This window comes from Bos indicus x Bos taurus, chromosome 3 (genome assembly GCF_003369695.1).
Source record: "Bos indicus x Bos taurus breed Angus x Brahman F1 hybrid chromosome 3, Bos_hybrid_MaternalHap_v2.0, whole genome shotgun sequence".
In the NCBI taxonomy this organism is placed as follows: Eukaryota; Metazoa; Chordata; class Mammalia; order Artiodactyla; family Bovidae; genus Bos; species Bos indicus x Bos taurus.
In genome coordinates this window covers 65068309-65095239 of record NC_040078.1, presented here as the reverse complement: position 1 = coordinate 65095239, position 26931 = coordinate 65068309, and positions in this window count along the sequence as shown.

The window sequence follows — 26931 nt, the reverse complement described above, 5'->3', positions numbered from 1 at the left end:
TAGAAAAAAGAAGAGAGTTCCAGAAAAGCATTTACTTCTGCTTTATCAACTATGCCACAGCCTGTGTGGAACACAACAAACTGTAGAAAATACTTAAAGAGATGGGAATACCAGACCATCTTACCTGCGTCCTGAGAAATCTGTATGCAGGTCAAGAAGCAACAAGTAGAACTGGAGATGCAATAACAGACTGGTTCCAAATTGGGAAAGGAGTACATCAGCTGTATATTGTACCTTGCTTATTTAACTTATATGCAGAGTACATCATTTGAAATGCTGAGCTGGACAAAGCAGAACCTGGAATAAAGATTGCTGGGAGAAATATCAGTAACCTCAGATATGTAGATGATGCCACTCTTATGGCAGAAACCAAAAAGGAACTAAAGAGCCTCTTGATGAAAGTGAAAGAGGAGAATGAAAAAGTTGGCTTAAAACTCAACATTCAAAAAATGAAGATCATGGCATCTGGTTCAATCACTTCATGACACATAGACGGGGAAACAAAGGAAACAGTGACAGACTATATTTTCTTGAGCTCCAAAATCACTGCAGATGGTGACCAGCCATGAAATTTAAAGACACTTCCTCCATGGAAGAAAAGCCAAGACCAACCTAGACAGCTTATTAAAAAGCAGAGACAATACTTTGCGAACAAGGGTCCATCTAGTAAAAACTATGGTTTTCCCAGTAGTCATGTATGGGTATGAGAGTTGGACCATGAAGAAAGCTGAGTACTGAAGAATTGATGCTTTTGAACTGCGATGTTGGAGAAGACTATTGAGAGTCACTTGGACTGCAAGGAGATCCAACTAGTCCATCCTAAAGGAAATCAGTCCTGAATATTCACTGGACGGACTGATGCTGAAGCTGAAGCGCCAATACTTTGGTCACTTGATGCAAAGAGCTGACTTATATGAAAAGACTCTGATACTGGGAAGGATTGAAGGCAGGAGGAGAAGGGGACGACAGAGGATGAGATTGTTGGATGGCATCACTGATTTGATGGACATGAGTTTGCTCAAGCCCTGGGAGTTGGTGATGGATAGGAAAGCCTGTTGTGCTTAGTCATGGGGTTGCAAAGAGTCAGACACTACTGAGCAACTGAACTGAACTGATCCTTAAATGATCTTGATAATTGCTTCTTTTTCACTTGATTTTATGTTGGAAGAAATAAAGTAGAAAAATTCCTCATAGTTTTCAAAATATTTTTTCCTATTGCCATTTTGCTCAAAAAGTCCTTTTTTTTGCATTATATCTGAGAGACTTAATAAATAATAGTTAACTGATTCCCTCCAAAGAATGAAGTTGTAGGGATACACACACACACACAAATGTATATCTTGTGTATATATGTACATGTGTACTTTTACACATATGGGCTTCCCTGGCGGCTTGGTGGTAAAGCACCCTCCTACCAATGCTAGAGACACTGGTTTTATCCCTGAGTTGGAAAGATCCCCTGCAGAAGGAAACAGTAGCCCACTGCAGACACCACGACTTAGTGGCTAAACAACTATTACATATATCAAATCCAATAGAGATAAAAATTCCCAATCAGGAAAATATTACATATATCAAATCCAGTAGAGATAAAAGACTCCCAGTCATCTAGTCACTATATATATATATATATATATATATAGTCACTATATATATATATATATATAGTCACTATATATATATATATATATATATAGTGGGTATAGGGTTAGGGTTAGGGTTGTATATAGGGTTTTATATATATATATATATATATATATATATATATATATATATATATATAGTGGGTTTCCCTGGTGGCTCAGGCAGTAAAGCATCTACCTGCAATGCAATAGACCTGGTTTCAATTCCTGGGTTAAGAGGATCCCATGGAGAAGAGAATGGAAACCCACTCCAGTATTCTTACTTGGAGAATTCCATGGGGAGAGTAGCCTTGCCAGCTACTGCCATGAAGTTGCAACGTCAGACACAACTGAGTGACTAACACACTCACTTCTCACTTTTCATACATATATAGTATTACATGTATGTTATATGTGTATAAACATATATATAATAGTTGGCAATGGGAGCAACACAAGCAGTTAGGTGAGAAGCTGATGACATAGCAATGGGTTGCCTTTATATGTGGCACACCTTTGATGGTAAACTATAGAAACAGCACAGAACCAAATATCAGGACATTAGAAAGTCTCTTAGCAAGCCTCCACAGAGGGCCTATTGGTGGACTTTGTCAATGAAACAGAAACCATGTATGAGTCTGTTTGGGCACTCCACACCTCATTTTCCCAGTCATCTGAAATTTATCCTATTCCAATAAAAATTTACTTATTTTCAAAAAGATCATGTTTTCTCTTAGGCCTCCTGAACCTATAGTCATTAAAGTGTCAATCAACATGATAGCTTCTTTCTGTCTTCCTCATATATTTTGATATTTATTTTCTCTGCCTCTACCACACATTCCAAAGATGGGTATCTGGACTAGTATTACCCAACAGAACTTTCTGCACTGAGAGAGTTGTCTTAATTCTGCACTGTCCATTTCAATAATCTTTAGCTATATGTGTTAATGAGTTATGGCTAATGCAACTGTGGGACTGTATTTTTAGTTTTGTTTAGGTTTAATTGCTCAACATGTAAATTGAGATATCCGCAGTAAATTGAAATATCCGCAGTAAATTGAGATATCCGCTCAACATGTAAATTGAGATTATGGTTATCATATTGGAAGGTGAAGCTGTGGACCTTGACATTACTATAAATGCATAAAGTACAACATCACAATGTAAAGCATTCTATTCTTGGTCCATCAGTCCAGCTCCTATAATCTAATACTTTGCTTAAATATTTGATCAGACTCAGCAAGTACTCTAGCCTACTCTTAGCTGCTTCTTAGAGTTACTTCCTTCTTTCTTAGTTAAATTTTATTGTATATTATTGTGATCACTATCTTGTGCCATTTCTCTTCTGTTGTACTCCACTGATAAAACTACAATCTCTAACCCAACTTATTGTAAATTTCATATGAAAGTGAAGTAAGCCAGAAAGAAAAATACCAATACAGTATACTAACACATATATATGGAATTTAGAAAGATGGTAACAATAACCCTGTATACGAGACAGCAAAAGAGACACTGATGTATAGAACAGTCTTCTGGACTCTGTGGGAGAGGGTGGGATGATTTGGGAGAATGGCATTGAAACATGTATAATATCATATATGAAATGAGTTGCCAGTCCAGGTTTGATGTACGATACTGGATGTTTGGGGCTGGTGCACTGGGATGATCCAAAGGGATGGTATGGGGAGGGAGGAGGGAGGAGGGTTCAAGATGGGGAACACGTGTATACCAGTGGTGGATTCATTTTGATATATGGCAAAACCAATACAATATTGTAAAGTTAAAAATAAAAATAAAAAAAAGAAGACTCATTAAATGGTCTGGAAGAAAAAAAAAAAAAAAAACACAGATGTGCTGACCCTTCTCCCTTTAAATTTAAGACCGTGTATTATTCTACACTTTCAAAGTAATCTTATTATGCCTTTATTATTGTTCATGCTCCTGCTTGTGAGAATGACCAGTTCATATCATAAGTCTCCACAAATATAAAAATTCCTTCTTCTATCCTCAGTGACACTTGATTATATCACCTAACAGTTCACTGAGGAAGGAAGAATTATCAGATAAGTCTTCTTCATCAACTTAGTGAAAAATCCTACCTACATCTTGTTGAATGTCCTTCCTTTTTCTGAAATGCACCTAAAGAATGCCAAACTTAGCAATTTTATACTTACTGTACTCTGTCTCCTAAAAATTGTCTTAAGTTGGCTTGCTTCCTGTTATTCTTAGTTTAAAGTAAAAGGGCATCCCCTTAGTGGGACCTTCTTTGATATACCCCCTCCCTTGATTGAACCCATTAATATCCATCTCGTTGTCTTGCTTGATTGTTTTTATGGTATGATGACTTCATGAATGTATTTTGTCTGTTGGTTTACTTGTATACAGTCTGTCTTCTCTATGAGATTAGTTAAGCTCTTTATGAGCATGGGTAAGTACTATGTGTTAGTTACTTTATCCTCAGCAATTCGAATAGTGCCTAGAATATTGGAGGACTCTAAAATACTTATTGAATGGATAAATAAGGGTAGGGAATGAGATCAAAGAAATTGTTCTTTTGTGCTCAGCTCAACCAAAGTATCATCTTCTTTTGAATTATTCCCTCTTCTCTACTCATGCCCACAGTTCTAGAAAAAGTGTCTCTCTTCAAAGAGTTGGACACGACTAAGAGACTGAGCACTATCTTTGTGGTAGTTTAGTCATTAAGTTCTGTCTGACTCTTATGACCCCATGACTTGTAGGCTTCCAGGCTCCTCTGTCCATGGGATTCTCCAGGCAAGAATAGCGGAGTGGGTAGCCATTTCTTTCTCCAGGGGACCTCCCCAACCCAGGGAGTGAACGCTGACCACCTGTATTACAGGAGGTCTCCTGCACTATACGTGGATTCTTTACAGACTGAGCCACCAGGAAAGCCTGAGCACTATCCATAGTCTAATATAATAATATCTCATAGTAAGCAGTTTATTGATACATTTGTCACAAACTTTCTTAAATTTAGAGATCTCAAAATGCCATACTGGGCTATTTTTCTTCTTTCCCTAATGCCCTTTGCCTGTTGACATTCATCTCTACTGTTTACTTCATATCCTTTTACCAAGCATTATCCTTCTTCAAAATTTCCTATCACAGTAAACAGAACACCAGACACTTAGCATCTTAGCTATGAGATGTTATGACTAAATCTTTTCTTTTTCTTCCCATATTTAAATCCTCACCAAATCTTGACAGTTCTGTTTCCAAAACACATTGGAAAACACTTCACTTCTTTTTGTCACTACGGCCTTGCCTCTTGTGCATTTATCATTCTGGCATGAACTTTTGAAATAACCAAATAACTAGTCCCTTTGGTCTACAATTTCCCCCCTCCAGTCTGTTTTCCACATTGTGGTTGAGTGGTTCATTTAAAAAGAACATCTGATTATATTACTCTACTGCTATAAATTATCCTTTAATTATTGTAAAAATTATTTAATGAAGACCTATATTTAATAGCTGACATGGTCTAAACATACCTACCTCTCCAGAATTGAGAAACACCACTCTCCTATGCCTTTTCTTTACTCCAGCCTCAGTACCTTACCTTGCCATTGTCATTTTTTCCACCTATGTGAGCATTTACTTGGAGGCTATCTGTATTTCTAAACTTTCTAATTATCACCTCTTATTTATCTTTCAGATCTGAAGATCAAGTGTTACTTCATGAAGAAAGACTCTCATCCCAGCTCACCTCTGTCCTCATGCTCCTATGGACTCTTATAATTCCCTAAATTTACAAATATCTGAATGCTTATAAATTGAAAGCAATAGACCACAGTGGCATGTTTTGCTGCACACTTGATTTTATTTCTCATGAAATACATCCTTAAAATTCTGTAAAACTGTGTAAACTTTCTTTTATTGTTTCTTCAAAACTACTGTGTGAATCAAGGCAGGCTAAACATCATCGCCAATTCACAGGTAAGGAAACTGCAATTTAGATTTCAAGGGCTGAATGACAGAAGCAATACTTGAAGCTAGGTGCCCTGACACTAATCTCATGGTATTTTTTTAGGGCTGGACAATCATGTGTGTTAGTGTAGTCATAACTGATATCTAAATACATATATATATATATATATATATATATATATATATATATATATATTTGTGTGTGTGTGTGTGTGTGTGTGTGTGTGTGTTAGTTGCTCAGTCATGTTAGACTCTGCGACCCCATGAACTGAAGTCCACCAGGCTCCTCTGTCCATGGAATTCTCCAGGCAAGAATACTGGAGTGGTTACCCATTCCTTTCTCCAGGGGATCTTTCTGACTCAGGGATCATTCCTGCATTGCTGGCAGATTCTTTACCATCTGAGCCACCAGGGCCAGACATCAAAGTGAACAGATAAAACTAACATCCTTAGAATTTATAGTACTATTTTGTTTATAGAATTTTTTTTGTAGTTAAATGGCCTGATTTTCATTTAATTTGACCTTGTATTATATTCCTGATGGTAGTGCACAACTTTTTAGTAAAGAGAGGAAGAAAAAACTTCTTGTTAGGATTCAGGCTTCAAGCTGTTGCAAGAACAAATTATTCTATGCTTACAATTCATTGTATAATAAACACTTTTAAAAGGAAAAATATACATCTTATATTCAATGAAGTGTTGTTTTCTTAGAAACTTATGAACAACAAGGATTTGAAAACAATTTTGCCACACATGACTTATGAATAAATTCTCTCTTCGTTGTAGAAGGCACCATCTTTGCCCCATTATTAGATGAAATAAACCCAAGGACAAAAGAAATCAAGAGGTAATCCTTTTGGCAATCTTGTCATGCAGTTTCTGCAAAACATTCCCTGCAGTGCAGGATTGTTCAAAGCTTCACATGCTGAGTCTTGCTTGCTGTGCGAAAAAAACTAGCTGCCTCTTGCTGAGAAAGATTTTCTGAAAAGGAAAAGGAACTGAGTGACTTGCTATGTCAGTATGGCCCAAGGTCTTGACAGGCCATAGTCCATGTCTCAGTGATCCACTGTATTTGTTTCACAAATACTGCACCCTGATTGGTTGAAGGTACCTAGCCTTGAGAAGAAAACATCTCATTTAATGTTACCCTCTTTTTTCCAAAGAGCCTCTTCTGCTACACCAGCCTCTTATTTTCCAAACTTTTTTTCTCTCTGCTTCCTTAATCCTATTAGCACTTGATGTCAGAAAACATGAGACATTATTAAACTACAAAAATACACAATTCTTATAAATTTGTAATACAGATAAAATGCAAATACTCAAGGTTATGCAAGAAAGTTCCATATTATGAGATTTCCAGACTCAGTGACAGTGTATTAAAACTTTACATGCTTTGGGGAAAAATATCTGGGATTGAAGAATGACCCTTTGCCACTGTTATTCACTTTGAGAACTAAAGGTAAAGATTGACAGGGAAAGTTCTTGAGAAGAGCTGTTGCCAAAAAGAGGACAAAATTTTGCTATATAGGAAACTGAGTGTGTTGTGTTATAGGTTGCCTCTTAGTCGATTGTCATGCATTCATATAGTTGAAAAAACTGATTCGGCATCCTAATGTAAATAGTACAAAGGAGATATACATAAACAGTCCATAGATATGGTTTGATTTATTATGTGATTTGATTTTAATAGTATATTATGGGACCAAAATTTTTAACCATAGCATAACATTTAAAAAATATTTAAAACTGCTATTTGACTATTCTTTTACAAAGATTTTCTCTCCTCATTATATGATCAAGAATTGCAAAATTTAGAATTCTAAAAGCTCTATTAAATATCACCTCTCTCTTAGTTTTCAGACAAAGAGATAAACAGCTCAAAATTGGTCAAAATTCCCCATATGTAGTTAGTATGGAGAGGACTTTGCCTCATTAAAGGCTAGTGACCTCTATTGGATGACATCTTATATTGTGCTTTATTTATTTGGCTTCCATATTTAGTATGCAAAAAAAAATCCAAAATATCATAGGACCAAATGTAAAGCATGAAAGGTAAAAAACAAAATGAAGATATATTTCAAATTTAACTTTCAATAACAGAAACTTGATTTCTGTGGTTGAAATTATTCACCATTTAGATGAGTACTACAAAACATTTCTTTAAAACATCAAGTTTCTTGACTAATGAATAATTATCATCTTGACCTTTTTATTTCTTCAAATTAAGCATCAAGTTTAGTTTAAGCTTCAAATTTAAGCCCCTTGAAATATTTATGGTTATTGTAAATTAAAACAAATGTTGAAAAGAAAATTATATTAAATATAGGGTTTGTTGTTATTTGTTGTTTGAATCACTAAGTTGTGTCTGACTCTTTGTGGCCCCATGGACTGTAGACTGCTAGGCTCCTCTGTCCATGGAATTTCCCAGGCAAGAATCCTGAAGTAGATGTAGCTATATTTAAGAATCTTAAAGAACTGTAGATGCTCAATAAATATTTTTAAACAAATTTTGTGGTTTCAGATATACTGTAGCCTCTAGAAAATTTCCCCTAATTTTTATTTATTTATTTATTTTACTTTACAATATTGTATTGGTTTTGCCATACATCAACATGCATCCACCACGGGTGTACACGTGTTCCCTATCCTGAACCCGCATCCTACCTCCCTCCCCATAGCATCCCTCTGGGTCATGCCAGGGCACCAGTCCCAAGCTTCCTGTATCCTGCATCAAACCTGGACTGGTGATTCATTTCTTATATGATATTATGCATGTTTTAATGCCATTCTCTCAAATCATCCCCCCTCCCCTCCCACAGAGTCCAAAAGACTGTTCTATACATCTGTGTCTCTTTTGCTGTCTCGCATACAGGGTTGTCGTTACCATCTTTCTAAATTCCATATATATCTGTTAGTATACTGTATTGGTGTTTTTCTTTCTGGCTTACTTCACTCCCTATAATAGTCTCCTAATGTTAACATTTTAATAACCATGGTGCATTCATCAAGGCAAAGAAAGTTACATAGATGAATTACTATTAACTGAAGATTTCACTAATTTTTTCATAAATATCTTTTTCTGTTCTAGCATCTAACCCAAGGTACCACACTGCATTTAATCGTTGTGTCTATTCTCCTCTGGTCTCTGGCAATTCCTATGTCTTTATTTCAAACAACATTATTCGTTTTGAAGGGAAGAAATTAGGTGTAATATGGAATATCCTTGAGCTTTGATTGGTCTGATGATTTTTTCATGCTTAGATTGGAGTTAGAGGTCTTAGAGAAGAATACCACAGGGATGAAGTGACCTTCTTTATGCATCATATCAGAGATTACATGATATCAATGGCATATTCTTGGTGATGTTAATCTTGAAGAAATTAATATTCTCCAGATGCTTCCACTGCCATTTCCTCCTTTCATACTTAATCCTTGAAGTAAGTGATACTTTCAGCTCACACTCAAGTGGAAGAGAATCAAGCACTAATTTCTGGAAAAAAACAATATCTAATTTATTTTGAATTCTTCTGTGAGAAAGGTTTGTCTCAATTTATTTATTTTTTATTTAAGATGTAGCAATTTCACTGTTGTATACAATTTACATTTTCTTCTATGATTCTAATTTTCTAATTTTAAACTTAACTGGATGACCCACAATTCTTTTCTTTTGTTTTTCCTGAGAACCTGAAGTGAATGGGAGTAAAGAATTTACATTGTCTTTAAAATGTGTTTTCTTATCTGATCTATTAGAATCCAAATGCCAGAAAAACCCATGCATATCTTCAGTAGGAAATCATGGTAGAAGGAAATTTGATGTCCAAATATGGACCAAGAAAATAAGTTTTATGCTGAATAGTCTGGATAAAGCTTATCAGTCTACTTCATTAAAGATACACATGTACCTTCTAAGATAGGAGCTATGACAGCCAAAAATAATATCTTGAGCATTTTGAGATGTAACCAAACACAACGGTTTCTTTTTTGCATGCTAACAGATGGACTATAACAAATTGAAATTGCAACTACATTCCACAAACAGGGAACATATTTTCTAAAAGCCTCAGCTTCAAGGGATTTGAGTTTATGCTTTGGAAGGACTAAATAGCCTGCTCATTGTGACCTCAATGGGCAACAAGGGACATATAGAGACAATAGATCCTGCACACATATTGGTCTATGACTGTTAAGTGCCTTATAAGTGAGAAACAAAACTTTAGAATCAATAGAGATTTTTATGGGAAGCCAATGAAGAGATTTTCAATTAAAGGGTAATATGTTCAAACAGATGAATTCCTGTAAGGATGTGGCTGGCTACATTCAACAGAGAATATGTTTTGGAAAGAGCACAGCTTTGCTTACCCATATGTAGAAAGTTTGAGTGATCTCCCAACTTTATAAAAATATATTGTTAATACCACATAGAAGATATTTATATCATAAGAAGAGTTTCTCATGATGAGATAATGGATTAGGAAATATTTTGTAAGTGGTAAAATCCTCACAAATGTTAGTAAAGATTATTAGAGTTATTACATAACGATTCTCAATTTACAGCTTGTAAGAGGTGTCAGTTTAATGACAATTTTTACTTAATAATGCTGACAGCAGGGAACTATGATTTCACCCATAAGTGAAATATTTAGCTTTGAGATATTTCACATTTTTTCCACCCTCTTTAATAAATCTTGTCTAGATGAGATTAACATTTTCCAACAATGAAATTATTCTTGCATCAACTGACTTTTACCTACTCCATGTAGAGTTAGGCAGGGACATGACAGTTCACCCGACGGCCTATGTTTACGTTTTCAGTCAAAAGTGACACTGACAGCAAAGTAAGAAGCTCTTGCACTGAAAGTTCCTTTTAACCCACCAAAGTGTTCATAATCACAACCTGAAACAGAAAGATAAAAGTGACAGAAGGAGATAGATCCTTAGTTTTGTTGATACTTTGCATGAATTTCTCGAACTGTCATCTCCATTCACATAGTCACTCTGCTTTAAATGCTTTCATTTTTCCCTGCTTCCCTGTGTTCGTCTATGATCCCCTTGTTGCTGCTGTTCAGTCGCTCAGTTGTGTCCAACTCTTTGTGACCCCAGGGACTGCCACATGTACATAGACTTCCCTGTCCTTCACCATCTCCTGGAGTTTGCTCAAACTCATGTCCATTGAATGAGATGATGCCATCCAAACAACTCATCCTCTATTGTCTCCTTATCCTCCTGCCTTCAGTCTTTCCCAGCATCAGGGTCTTTTTCAATGAGTCAGCTCTTCCCATCAGGTGGCCAAAATATTGGAACTCCAGCTTCAGCATCAGTCCTTCCAGTGAATATTAAGGGTTTATTTACTTTAGGATTGACTGATTTGATCTCTATGCAGTCCAGGGGACTCTCAAGAGTCTTCTCCAGCAACACAGTTTGATGGCATCAGTTCTTTGGTGTTCAGTCTTTTTTATTGTCCAGCTCTCGCATGCATACAGACCTTTGTTGGCAAAGTACTGTCTCTGCTTTTTAATATGCTGTCTAGGTTTGTCATTGCTTCCTTCCAAGGAACAAATTTTTTTTTTTTAATTTTATGGCTGCAGTCACCATCTGCAGCGATTTTGGAGCTTAAGAAAATAAAGTCTGTCACTGTTTCCATTGTTTCCCCATCTATTTGCCATGAAATGATGATACTGGATGCCATGATTTTCATTTTGTTTCACTCTTCTCTTTCACCCTTATCAAGTGGCTGTTTAATTCCTCTTTGCTTTCTGCTATAAGGGTGGTGTCTTCTGCATATCTGAGGTTATTATTTCTCCGGGCAATCTTAATTCCAGCTTGTGCTTCTTCCAGCCCAGCGTTTCTCATGATGTACTCTATATACAAGTTAAATAAGCAGGGTGACAATATACAGCCTTGACATACTCCTTTTCCAATTTGGAACCAGCCCATTGTTCCATATCTGGTTCTAACTGTTGCTTCTTGACCTGCATATTGGTTTCTCAGGAGACAGGTAAGGTGGTTTGGTATTCCCATCTCTTAAGAATTTTCCACAGTTTGTTGTGATCCACACATTCAAAAGCTTTAGCATAATCAATGAAACAGAAGTAGATGTAGTCAGTGAAGCAGAATCAGAAGCGTCTACTTCTGATCCCCTTGCATTCTACAAATCATTTCTCAGAACTTCTGTGAGGATGAGCTTTCTAAAGTCTAATCTGATCATATCATCCTTTGTCTTAAAACCCTCTAATAGTTTCCTGTATCTCTCATGATGGAAAATGAAATTGATTAGCAGGTCCTGTGCAGCCCTTCATCACCTGGGATTTGCTTTCCTCTCCACACTCCTCTGACCTGGCTTCTAAGTGTTTGCAATAATGAGCTGCTTCCCTTGTCTGTTTTCAGGCCCTATTTCCCCAGTCTTCTACCTTTCTGTCCTTCATGCATGTTGCTTCTTCAATCTGGAACAATTTCCAGTCTTTTGAGGAGATTCTCATGTATCTTAGAATGGTTTGAGTTCCCTGTGGGTGTTTCCATTGCCACTTTATGCATGTCTCGTTATGTGCATTTGTACAGTTTCTATTTGTCCTCTTGTCTGTCTTCTCCACCAGATAAAAAGCTGCTTGGTCAGGGGCTATGCTCTAAGTCTTATTCCCAATTTACAGTTGATATTTATTAAATATTTGCTAAATATACACCAAGACTATGTTTTCAAGTATATTGTCAAGTAAATGATGTATTTGAAAAAAAAACATATATTTTCATGCTGTGTACATGACTTCAGTTTAATAATGTATTAAGGTTTATAAAATATTTGGAAAAACTATAGCGTTCGTAAAAATATTTTATCAGTCTTTCTTAGTTTTTTTTTACAGTTTTCACAACTTTCTTTCAAAATTAACTTTTATATCTTTTTCATAATCTCAGTCTGATAATTTATGATTTTGATGAATTTTTTATCAACAGCTTGTGAGTGATGTTCCAGATACATAAAAGTAATTGTAATTACCTTTTCTACTTAAAACATTTCGATCTGGAATTTCTTACATGTAGATTATACAACATGTATGAAATTAATAGTAGACTGGCCACTTGATGAAGAGCATAGTACACTTAAAAAAAATAAACTGATAAGCAAAACATAAGCCATTCATTAAGAAGGTACATTCAACAAGGAGGTGATTGATTTGAGATAAAATGAGGCACAAATCACAACTGGGCTCAACATCCTCATAAGTGCTGAAACATAAAGGACCCCATTGAAAGAAAACTAATAATGGAATAACTACTCTGGTATTTTTGGGGAAACCCTATTTTGTGTAAGGCAAGATTACAATAACTGAGGATGTTTAGAAATCTGGAACTAAATCAATAAATGGCACTCTCTTTTTTTTTTTCTTTTAATCAAATCTCTACCTTTAAGAGCTCTCCCATGGTCAGGGAAGCTGTTACCACCTGAGAATCAGGACAGTGGTTCACTTCCCACCAAATTGTCTTGCACAGTAACGTAAATGGAAAACTATCTCTTGCTATCAATAGCACTGTATTTTAATAACAATAACTCAATAATCAGTAATGCCAATTTACAAACAACAGGCACTTTACAAGTATTATCTTCCTTAACTATAAATACCTACAAAGAGAAACTGTGTTACATTTTACATAAATATGCAAATATAGAGATAAAAATAACATGTTCAGGGTAACTAAAAAGTAACAGGGCAAGACTTCAAAATCATGTCCCTTTGGATTCATAGCCCAAGATCTTAGCCAAGGAAAATAACACATAGTTTCAGAAAAGGAAAGTCACATATAAACTTTATTTTGGAAAAAATGCAACTGTCTGTACTCATTTGGCTTTCAAACACCCATTTCTTTCAAAATAAAGTAGCCTATTCTACTTCCAAATAAGGACATGCATTTTTGTTTTGTTTTCAAGTTAGGACTTGTTTTGTTCTGATGAGATCTCTGGAGGTAGTTTAGACATTTAAAAGTGATGTGAAGATAAAGTGATCATTTTATCACCACACACTGTATTCAGTTTAGACATGTGGCTATTTTGGTGGGTGTTATTCTTTTTTTAGGGCATTGTGATTGACAGAAATTACATCGGGATCACACACAAAAAATTAAGACTTGTAACCCTAGGGAAGCATCATGTACAGGTAAGAAAAATGGAGATTCTTGTAACCATTCTCTTTTGAGAACAATAGAGTCCCTCTGTGGATTCATATTTTCTAACTGTATCATCTTGATTTCTATGAAAATTTATAATGTAAAATCACAAAACACATGAGACCACAAGCCACCATAACTCAGAGTAAGGGAATAAAAAGAACACATTTAGAATAAAAACTAATTCAGATGTTAGAATTATCAAATAAAGATTATATTAGTTCAGTTGTGTCCAATTCTTTGTGACCCCATGGACTATATCCCGTCAGGCTTCTCTGTCCATGGAATTCTCCATGCAACAATACTGGAGCTGGTTGTGATTTCTTACTTCAGAGTAAAGATTATATATTAAGTCCATTTATAACATTAAAAGAAAGAAAATATGTAATGAGATGAACAAATCGATATTTTTTAAAACAGTCCCCAAAGCAAAGAAGATAAATATAAACATAAATGCTATTAAAGTATTAAAAATGAAGTCACTGTATTCATGACTGTTAATTCAATTAAAAGGTAAATGATAAAAGTGGAAGACTAACTATTATTAACATAACTCAAATAACATAATTCAAATAATTAGGTGAAACAATAATCTCTATGCACGTGACAAACCAGTCAATAAACTGAATACCTGAAAATTCCCTATAGTGAAGCATAAAGTTAAGGTAGAACAAAATAGAAAGCCCAGAGATAAATCCACGCACATATGGACACCTTATCTTTGACAAAGGAGGCAAGAATATACAATGGATTAAAGACAATCTCTTTAACAAGTGGTGATGGGAAATCTGGTCAACCACTTGTAAAAGAATGAAACTAGAACACTTTCTAACACCATACACAAAACTAAACTCAAAATGGATTAAAGATCTCAACGTAAGACCAGAAACTATAAAACTCCTAGAGGAGAACATAGGCAAAACACTCTCTGACATACATCACAGCAGGATCCTCTATGACCCACCTCCCAGAATATTGGAAATAAAAACAAAAATAAACAAATGGGACGTAATTAACCTTAAAAGCTTCTGCACATCAAAGGAAACTATAAGCAAGGTGAAAAGACAGCCTTCAGAATGGGAGAAAATAATAGCAAATGAAGCAACCGACAAACAACTAATCTCAAAAATATACAAGCAACTCCTACAGCTCAACTCCAGAAAAATAAATGACCCAATCAAAAAATGGGCCAAAGATCTAAATAGACATTTCTCCAAAGAAGACATACAGATGGCGAGCAAACACATGAAAAGATGCTCAACATCACTCATTATCAGAGAAAAGCAAATCAAAACCACTATGAGGTACCATTTCACACCAGTCAGAATGGCTGCGATCCAAAAGTCTACAAATAATAAATGATGGAGAGGGTGTGGAGAAAAGGGAACCCTCTTACATTGTTGGTGGGAATGCAAACTAGGACAGCCACTATGGAGAACAGTGTGGAGATTCCTTAAAAAACTGGAAATAGAACTGCCATACGGCCCAGCAATCCCACTGCTGGGCATACACACTGAGGAAACCAGTAGGGAAAGAGACACGTGTACCCCAGTGTTCATCGCAGCACTGTTTATAATAGCCAGAACATGGAAGCAACCTAGATGCCCATCAGCAGATGAATGGATAAGAAAGCAGTGGTACATATACACAATGGAGTATTACTCAGCCATTAAAAAGAATACATTTGAATCAATTCTAATGAGGTGGATGAAACTGGAGCCTATTATACAGAGTGAAGTAAGCCAGAAGGAAAAACACCAATACAGTATACTAACGCATATATATGGAATTTAGAAAGATGGTAACAATAACCCTGTGTACGAGACAGCAAAAGAGACACTGATGTATAGAACAGTCTTATGGACTCTGTGGGAGAGGGAGAGGGTGGGAAGATTTGGGAGAATGGCATGGAAACATGTAAAATATCATGTATGAAACGAGATCCCAGTCCAGGTTCGATGCACGATACTGGATGCTTGGGGCTGGTGCACTGGGACGACCCAGAGGGATGGTATGGGGAGGGAGGAGGGAGGAGGGTTCATGATGGGGAACACATGTATACCTGTGGCGGATTCATTTTGATATTTGGCAAAACTAATACAATTATGTAAAGTTTAAAAATAAAATAAAATTAATTTAAAAAAGAAAAAAAAAAAAGAAAATATAAAGCTGAGAGATGTGATACAAAGTCTGTAACATAGATATAAATGGAATTCCAGAAGAAGAAAATACAAAGAATAGGGGAAAATATACTTTATGAAGATGTATTAACAGACAGTTCTAAAGTTAACAGACCCATCACAAGCACGGAAATAGAAAATGTAATCAGAAATCTTCCAGCAAACAAAAGCCCAGGACCAGACAGCTTCACAGCTGAATGCTACCAAAAATTTAGAGAAGTGCTAACACCTATCCTACTCAAACTCTTCCAGAAAGTTACAGAGGAAGATAAACTTCCAAACTCATTCTATGAGGTTACCATCACCCTAATACCAAACCAGACAAAGATGTCACAAAAAAGAAAACTACAGGCCAATATCACTGATGAACATAGATGCAAAAATCCTTAACAAAGTTCTAGCAAACAGAATACAACAACATATTAAAAAGATCATACATCATGACCAAGTGGGCTTTATCCCAGGGATGCAAGGATTCTTCAATATCTGCAAATCAATCAATGTAATACACCACATTAACAAACTGAAAGATAAAAAACATACGATTATCTCAACAGATGCAGAGAAAGCCTTTGACAAAATTCAACATCCATTTATGATAAAAGCCCTCCAGAAAGTAGAAATAGAAGGAACATACCTCAATATAATAAAAGCTATGTATGACAAACCCACAGCAAACATTATCCTCAATGGTGAAAAATTGGAAGCATTTCCCCTAAAGTCAGGAACAAGACAAGAGTGCCCACTCTCACCACTACTATTCAACATAGTTTTGGAAATTTTGGCCACAGCAATCAGAGCAGAAAAAGAAATAAAAGGAATCCAGATTGGAAAAGAAGTAAAACTTTCACTGTTTGAAGATGACATGATCCTCTACATAGAAAACCCTAAAGACTCTACCAGAAAATTACTAGAGCTAATCAATGAATATAGTAAAGTTGCAGGATATAAAATTAACACACAGAAATCCCTTGCATTCCTATACATTAACAATGAGAAAGCAGAAAGAGAAATTAAGGAAACAATTCCATTCACCATTGCAAGAAAAAAATAAAACACTTAGGAATATATCTACCTAAAGAAACAAAAGACCTATATATAGAAAACTATAAAACACTGATGAAAGAAATCAAAGAGGACACAAATAGATGGAGAAATATATCATGTTCAGGGATTGGAAGAATCAATATAGTGAAAATGAGTATACTACCCAAAGGAATCTATAGATTCAATGCAATTCCTATCAAGCTACCAATGGTATTTTTCACAGAACTAGAACAAATAATTTCACAATTTGTATGGAAATACAAAAAAAAAACCTCTAATAGACAAAGCAATCTTGAGAAAGAAGAATGGAACTGGAGAAATCAACCTGCCTGACTTCAGGCTATAGTACAAAGCTACAGTCATCGAGACAGTATGGTACTGGCGCAAAGACAGAAATATAGATCAATGGAACAAAATAGAAAGCCCAGAGATAAATCCATGCACCTATGGACACCTTATCTTTGACAAAGGAGGCAAGAATATACAATGAATAAAAGACAACCTCTTTAAAAAGTGGTGCTGGGAAAAATAGTCAACCACTTGTAAAAGAATGAAACTAGAACACTTTCTAGTGTTCTATGGTGATACACAAAAATAAACTCAAAATGGATTACAGATCTAAATGTAAGACCAGAAACTATAAAACTCCTAGAGGAAAACATAGGCAAAACACTCTCCAACATAAATCACAGCAGGATCCTCTATGATCCACCTTCCAGAGTAATAGAAATAAAAGCAAAAATAAACACATGGGACCTAGTTAAACCTGAAAGCTTTTGCACAACGAAGGAAACTATAAGCAAGGTGAAAAAGAAAGCCTTCAGAATGGGAGAAAATAATAGCAAACGAAGCAACTGACAAAGAATTAATCTCAAAAATATACAAGCAACTCCTGCTGCTCAATTCCAGAAAAAAAAAAAAAAAAAAGACCCAATCAAAAAATGGGCCAAAGAACTAAATAGACAGCTCTCCAAAGAAGACATACAGATGGCAAACAAACACATGAAAAGATGCTCAACATCACTCACTATCAGAGAAATGCAAATCAAAGCCACAATGTGGTACCATCTCACACCAGTCAGAATGGCTGCGATCCAAAAGTCTACAAAAAATAAATGCTGGAAAGGGTGTGGATAAAAGGGAATCATCTTACACTGTTGGTGGGAATGCAAACTAGGACAGCCACTATGGAGAACAGTGTGGAGATTCCTTAAAAAACTGGAAATAGAACTGCCATACGGCCCAGCAATCCCACTGCTGGGCATACACACTGAGGAAACCAGATTTGAAAGAGACACGTGTACCCCAATGTTCATCGCAGCACTGTTTATAACAGCCAGGTCATGGAAGCAACCTAGATGTCCATCAGCAGATGAATGGATAAGAAAGCTGTGGTACATATATACAATGGAGTATTACTCAGCCATTAAAAAGAATGCATTTGAATCAGTTCTAATGAGGTGGATGAAACTGGAGCCTATTATACAGAGTGAAGCAATCCAGAAAGAAAAACACCAATATAATATACTAATACATATATATGGAATTTAGACAGATGGTAACGATGACCCTATATGTGAGATAGCAAAAGAGACACAGATGTATAGAACAGTCTTTTGGACTCTGTGGGAGAAGGCGCAGGTGGAATGATTTGAGAGAATAGCATTAAAACATGTATATTACATGTTTTTTATATATATGTATATACATGTATATTACATGTTTCACATCATATGTGAAATTGATCACCAGTCCAGGTTCGATACATGAGACAAGGTGCTCAGGGCTGGTACACTGGGATGACCCAGAGGGATGGGATGGGGCGGGAGCCGGGAGGGGGTTTCAGGATGGGGAACACATGTACACCCATGGCTGATTCATGTCAATGTATGGCAAAAACCACTACAATATTGTAAAGTAATTAGCCTCCAATTAAAATAAATAAATTAAAAAGAAAAAGTTAATAAAGTAATGATTTCACACTCTCAGTAAGAACCCAAGCAAAATAAATTACCAGAAGTCTGCTCTTGGTAATACTATGACAATACTATAAAATACTCAGAGAAAGGTAAAAATATTAATAAGACTATGAATGATAAACACTAGATGTCTCAATAGCAAAAGTAAAAGACAATGAATTAAAAGTGTGCAAAGTGAGAGAAAAAAAAATGTTTAAATAAGAATTGTACATAGAGTACAAAATAAATTTGCCAGCATGTGAAATGTACTTTAAAGCCAAAAAAAAATTACTAAAGATAGATCCTCACTTGAAATTCTACAGAATGCAATTTAGGAAGAATGAATTTGAACCCCAAAGAAGAGCAAAAACATTAGGCAAGAATTGAATGAAGAAAATTAAGCATGATCAATATAAGCTTTGGTTGCCTTCATAAAAATGAGTGGACAGAAAAGCATGTCTCATTCATAAAGGGAAAATATTACAAAATAAAAACAGGCACAGCATCACTCTTTGTAATGCTGATTCATTAATTATATAATTTATAAAAAAAAGTCCAATTACAGTAATTCAAGTTTTGTCAGTTATTAGGTATTTGTTTCCCATCCACCTCTCTGTTCACATGTTGAAAATGTCTGTTCCTTTTGCAGTTTATCTTTTATATAAACCTCCTTTACATTCTCATTCATGGGAGCTATAATTTTATTACCTCTTTACAAATATTAATGATAACATTTTATACTTCTGCTATTTTCCTTCCCTAAAACTGAAAACTAGTGTTTTGGCAAAACTAAAACAGGTTTTAGATAATTTCATCTGAAAATCTCTGAGAAGCAATGTGTTTTCCTAAGTTTGGTGCATGTTTGGTCTTCCCATTATTTCAAAAATACACAGTGTCGTTGTCTAATTAAATGCAGAAATCTTACTAAAGAATTCAATGTCCTTTGTGGCAGATTGCAAAACAGAACTGAAAAGATGTGGGCTATGAACTCAAATAGACCCAGATTCAAATTCCTCTGAAACCCTGCCCATTTTCTTTACCAGGATGCTTCACTGCACCATTTCTGTTTCATATACTGTTTTTATTATTTCAGTTAAATTCCAGTCTCCAGCACTGGCTTTTGTGTCTTCTACTGGCATAGCCCTCAGACTTTTCAAATAATTTTTGTTAATTATTTTAGCTAATTTGTTGGTTATTCAATTTTGTTTCTCAGCTATTAATTCACTTTTCCATAATCCTTTTTGTGACTCATGGGGGTGGAAAACTGATATTTATCATTGGTCATCTGGTTTCCTGTTAGGTTTTACCAGTGGTGGGGCGCTAGGGTAGACAGGAGGCAGGAAAATAAAAGAAAGCTTTCCCCACTTCTGCCGGTTTGCTCTTCTTTTCAGCATCATGTCATAAGTGGCTCATACACCTGAACTAGTGGTTGGTTCTAGCTTCTTGCTTCTTCCAGAAGCAGCATTATTTTCAATGGTAAAATGGAGATGATGTTTCAAATGAATATCAATGAAAGAATAAATATTTCCATCAATCTTAATAGTGCAATAGTGAGAATGAATTAATAAATTCTAACTTGAATGAATTTCCAAGACATAATTGAAGACAGAAAGATAACACAATATATACAAAATAGCCCCATCCATATAGTTTTCAAACACGTGAGACAAATGTTTAGGTGTTAGAAACTACAAAGAAATGCAAGAAAATGAACTTCAAAATTTGGTTCTCTGCAGAGGAAGGAAAGGGTAGAGAAGCCTCTTTGGGTAAGTAATAATTCCCATATTATTATTCTTTAAAATTTACACCAATTTGTCTAAAACAACCTTTTGTGTCTAAACTATTTTTTAATAATAAGAGGGAAATAAGTAAAATACAGCCTTTTATTAACAAGGCTTTGGTAAGATAAATTGGTATCAGATAAGTAGCAAAGTGCTAGAGTTTTTGTCAAAGAAATCTTAGTAGAGATAAGACAAAAGCCAGTTTTGTAATTATAAATATACCATTGAGATTTAGAAAGAAAGAAATGTAGGAAGGAAGTTAAGAAAAGGAAGGAGAAAAAGAAAAGAGGAGGAAGAAGGCAGAAGAAAGAAAGAAAAAATAAGAAAAGAGAAAAAAAATATACTCCTTTTACAGTTTCAATGAAGAGAGAGGACTCTTCTCAACAATGGAATTATCTTTATGAGACCATAAGATGCAAGTCATAATTCTTGTTATGAGAAGATACAGGAAGTGTATATTTTCATCACAATAAAAATTTTAAAAATGAGTTCTACTCAACTGATTATGGTACTTTGACAATAACCTTCCTTGTGGTGGTGTTCAGTTGCACAATTGTGTCTGACTCTTTGCGACCTCATGGACTGCAGCACGCCAGGCCTCTCTGTCTCTCACCATCTCCCAAGGCTTGCCCAAGTTCATGCCCACTGCATCGGTGATGCCATCCAGCCCTCTCTTCCTCTGATGCCCTCTTCTCCTTTGCCCTCAATCTTTCAACATCAGGAAACTTCCTACTCAACTCTTATTCAATTAAACATATCTACAAATCTGTCTGTTTTGATGGATAGCCACACAGTTTTATGTAGTTTGACAGACATTTTCTAAATCTCTTTTAATACTCCTATTTCAGTTGTAGAAGTTACAGTGTTTTCCTTAAGGTACATTTAGTTATTTAAAATTGATGTAAGATTTATCTCTCTTCTTAGCTTTGTAAGCTCTCGACAGTCTGTCTTCTCCATCAGTCTCTGTTTATTTTTTTAATTCATTTTCTGTTCCCTCCCTACTTTCTTCCCATCACTATTACCTACTTCACAACTCATGGGATAGTATGAAAAATTTTTACATAAATTCATAAGGTTTGGAAAATTAAACTTACATTAGTAGAAATCTTGGTTTAAACCCAGAGGCAATCATGTCACTCTGCTCACACTTCTCTACTCCTCATATCAATTTGTTTCTTAGTTTGTGGAATAGTTTGCTTAGAATTATACTTCTGCTGCTTTTAGTGGAATCTGGGTCACAGATTCCATATTTGTAAATTTGCCTACTTGCTAAAATTTATAACTCAAAATAAATAAATAACAGGGAACTTTTGCAGTCCTTTGTGGACATGCCCAAAGCAGGGAAAATATCAAGTCACCAATGTGCACATTCCCAGTTGAGGTCAAACAAGGAGACGCTACTTTCTTATTTAAGCTTTCATATTTTAACAAGAGCTTTGCAGATGGCATCCCCTGGAGGAAGGCATGGCAACCAAGTCCAGTATTCTTGCCTGGACAGTCCCATGGACAGAGTTGCTTGGCAAGCTACAGTCCATAGGGTCACACAGAATCAGACACCACTGAAGCAACTTAGCGCGCCCACACACATTGTAAGCAAATGGTGTTCTTTCTTTTGGTGGCACTAAAATCTATTTAGTGCCACCTTTTCTTTTTTAGCATTTTTATGCTTTTTGTTGTGATTTGCTGTTAAATGGCCCCCTACTGTAGTGCTGGATTGCTATCTGGTGTTTCTAACTGTAGGAAGGCTGTCATGTAGCTTATGGAGACAATACTTGTGTCAGACAAGATTTTTTTCAGGCATGAAGTATACAGCTGTTGGTTGTGACTTTGATGTTAATGAATCAACAATATACATTAAATATGGCATCTTTAAACAGAAACACACCTAAAATAAGTTTATATGTTGATTGATGAAACTGTTGTGAAGAGAGGCACAGAGGAACTTAACTTTTTATTTCCCTTAGGAACAACAATTTAGCATCCCAGAAGAGGTGTTTGTAGTGATCATAACTATTGTGAATACCAAAAAGATTGCTGCATATTAAAAATCATGATTACAGGATATATAAATGTCATGCATAGGAAGTAAAAAGTAAGTAAAAGCATGACAATGTCATATAAAATATGTGTGTGTATATACATATGTATTGAACCACTCTTTTTTGTCTGATACTATACATGTGTATCTGAGAAGGCGAAGGCACCCCACTCCAGTACTCTTGCCTGGAAAATCCCGTGGACAAAGGAGCCTGGTAGGCTGCAGTCCCTGGGGTTGTGAAGAGTCGGACATGACTGAGTGACTTCCCTTTCACTTTTCACTTTCATGCATTGGAGAAGGAAATGGCAACCCACTCCAGTGTTCTTGCCTGGAGAATCCCAGGGACGGGGGAGCCTGGTAGGCTACCATCTATGGGGTCACACAGAGTCAGACACGACTGAAGTGACTTAGCAGCAGCAGCAGCAGCATACATGTATATATAAACTAATCAAGTGACCAAAAAAAATTATAAGATATTGGTTTGAAAACTAGAGACTGAGAGAATGAAAAGCTTCTAGTTAGCAGAAGGGAGTAAGGAAATTAAATTCATAATATATAATTTTTACTATATCATTGTAAATTAATATTACTGATGGAACAAAATCATTTTCATGAGCTTAATAACTCAACTTACCTATATTCTGACATAGTGATAAATTAGTTACAAATTCTGAAATGGGGATTTTTAAAAGCATAAATCATATTGTCTATAACTATGAATTCATGTTTGAATTGCTCACATTCAGTACTCTGTGCTTCTTAGGTTTATAAATTAGAGTGTAAGTCAGCACTCAAATATACATCTTTAAGAACATCAAATGCACTAATTAAGTATATTATTTACTTTAAAATATATTGCATTAAAATGTTTTTAAGAAAGAAAATTTCCTGAATGCACATAAGATACTATTTAAATTCCCACAATTTGCTTTTACCACACGTGTTTTAGGCAAACAACCTATTGCATTGACTTATGTTTGACAGTGATTCATTGTGGCACTTTAAATGTCAACTTTCAAAGCCTTTGATATAATTTTTAACCAAATATATGAAGGTTTTTCTTGGGCAATAACAAATTATCCCAGTATCCTAGACCTGATAGTTTTAGCAAAAATACAAATGGATAAAATGAAAGGACAGTGAATTAACACAATTCGGTTTTTTGAATTTTGTTTTTTCACTTCCAATTGTTTTCACAGAGAAAGATACTATTCTCTGTTAGTAAAACAGGTTCTATTAGGAAGGATATAGGTCAAGAAAATTTATCTATAACTTTGATCTATGCTGTGTATTTGGAATATAAATAAAATATTTTCCATAACAATTTGTGGTCTCTGTCCAATGGTACAGCTATTAGAATTCTCAGTATTAAGTTTGATTTAATAGGTTGATTACACTTTTAAACTGTGTATACCTTACATTGACCAATATTTACAAAGTTCCTGTATGAAAGCTTATTTCTTCTTAGTTTACCTAGTGATGGGAGTAATACTTTGGTATTATCTCTATTTAGATGCTAAAAACATTTGTCATCATGGCATATGATTTTTGACCTTGTCACTGAATCAAAATCTTGAAAAAGCATTACAATATTCACTCTTAACTAGATTCCTTGAACTAATCCATGGGCAGTTATGGGATGCAACATTGTTACATGAGATTTCTTATAAATTTTGAGTACCCAAGCATCCAGGTCACTGTAAAATATACACCCATTATGAAAAAAGGAGGAACAAAAGGAGATGGCAAAATTCTCAGAAGCAATGGCACCTCTGTAGTATTAATAGTTACATCAATGTCATACAAATAGGGCTTATTTGTAGAGACCCTTACTGCAAACCTGAACTCCAGTGCTGTGAGTTTTATAACATTATGTAACTGATGGTCTGCACCAAACAAATGTTCAGAATTCCAGGAAACTGGGGCATTTTACTGTAGTGATTTTTGTTTCCAAAATGTGTGAAGTCATATTCTAACTATTTTCAGATGCACGTGCACCTTAAACATAACTTGGCATTTTTCAGAAATATTTATTACTGTCAGGCGTGAGCAGACGGCACCAGGGATCTCAAGTCAGGAAAATGAAAAGGAGAATCTGAGAAAGGAAAAAGAAATCCAAAACATTTAGAAAAACAAGGTTATGAAACGTGGAAAATTAGTCCATGCTGAATCAAAATGACCAAAAAGAGTGAATTAAATTAAAAGTGACCAAAAAGAAGCTTCCATAGAGATGTGTTTTCATAGCTCCTTCAGTTCTTTTGGCTTATTTATGCTTGTGTCTAAATCTCTGAATATCCAGAGAACATCTAATGCCAAAAAAAAAAAAAAAAAATGTTCACTAGCCACCTTTTCTAAGACAGAATTTTTCTCTTGACACTAGAAGTACACCTACTTCTAACTCACTTTATCAATTCTGCCATCTCTCATAGATTCCTTTAATCACTCCCACTATATTTGTTTCTTTCCATAATTATTTGACCATGTTTTTGTCTCTGGTTCATCAAAACAGTGACAATACCACCTTCCATCAACTGTATGTCCCCTCCCCCAATAGTGCTTTTTGTCTGTTTTTTCCCTTACTGTGAATATTTGTGGTGTTATCTGAATATTATTACTCACTATTTTAGCTTAAAACAATGTTTCTACCTTTTCAGAAACTTGCAATTTGATGTCATCACCCCATCAGCATGCTTCCCAGGTGGCTCAGTAGTAAAGAACCTGCATTCCAATGCAGGAGACGCAGGGATTCCGAGTTCAATCCCTGAGTTGGGAAGATTCCCTGGAGAGGGAAATGGCAACCCACTCTAGTATCCTTGCCTGGACAATCCCATGGACAGAGGAGCCTGGCGGGCTACCGTCCACAGGATCACAAAGAGCAGGACATATCTGAGCAACTAAGTATGCATGCACACGCCGATCAGTACCGTTCTTGCTGTCACTCAGTTAAACAGCAAGGGCTGGGTTGCTAATTCATAGACCGCTTTTCAGTCCTTAGCTGTCCTGACTTCTACATTCCCTCTTTTCTTGAAATGTGCTTTTCCTGGCTTCTGGCACACAGTCCGCTCTAGTTCTTCCTTTCTCTGTAAACTCTATCCATGCTGAGCCACTTAGAAGTCTAATCATGATCTCTCTTGCCTTAAGCTTAGATAAATGTTGTGTGCCTATCCATACAGGTATTCTGTTGCCCCTTTTTCAACTACAAGAATAGAGTCTGAATTGCCCATCAACTTCTGTTCCTTTCTTAGAAGCACAGGAAATACTTACTACTCTCCAAGTACTAGTGAGCATGGGAAAACTATGAAAGGATGTTACAGTCCTTGCTGGCTACTCTCCTAGTCATTTTTTTTTTTTTAACTGTTCTTACCACACAGTGCAGAGAACTTGAGAAGACTGACTGAGAGATAGTTATGAGACTTATCATTACCTTAGGAAGAACTGCACAAGTTCCTTATGATTTCAGATCCTTTCAAGCACACTTTTTATCATTCTGTCATTTACACTTTGCACCCAAAATTCCACCTGAAGCTAAGGGGTAGGTCATGCGGGTCCTTCTCATTGTCCTTTCTTTTAAGATTCTTTCTTACTGATTAAATTTTCTCTACTCCTCTCAACCCATAGAATCTTTATTCACTAAATCTTAGATGTGTTGTATTGTTCCAATATGCTGTTCTCTGGTTCTACTATAGCATCATTTCCTGGGGAAATTAGTTGCCAGAGATATGAAATTGATTAGGGGAATGGACATGGAGAGGGACAGGGTTTGGGGAGCTGGGGAGAAAACGACTGTGCTGAAAGTAGAACATTTAACATACAACTTTGGAAAATGAAATAGTGATGCTATGTGTAAAATAACATTTTTGTAGATTGCTGGCTTTCTAAATATTTTAATATAGCAAAGTACATAATAATAATGTAACTTTTTGCAGCTGTTTTTCCACATCTCACTCTGTACGTGGGCATTTGTCTGGATCTTTTATCATCTTTTCATGTTCTGTGCTTGATTTTGCCTATGATACGCTATTTTGTACTCTACCCTTTTGCATCAAGAACACTGAATTCCTTGGAAAAGACATTGTGACAGTGTTGTTTTCCTTTCCTTTTTTTGTTAATCTGCTGGCAAATGTTTGGGCTTCAAGTCTCAGATCTGTGTTCTTGTCAACTTTTAAAGAAAAATGTCAATGAAATAATTATTTTTAAGTTTTA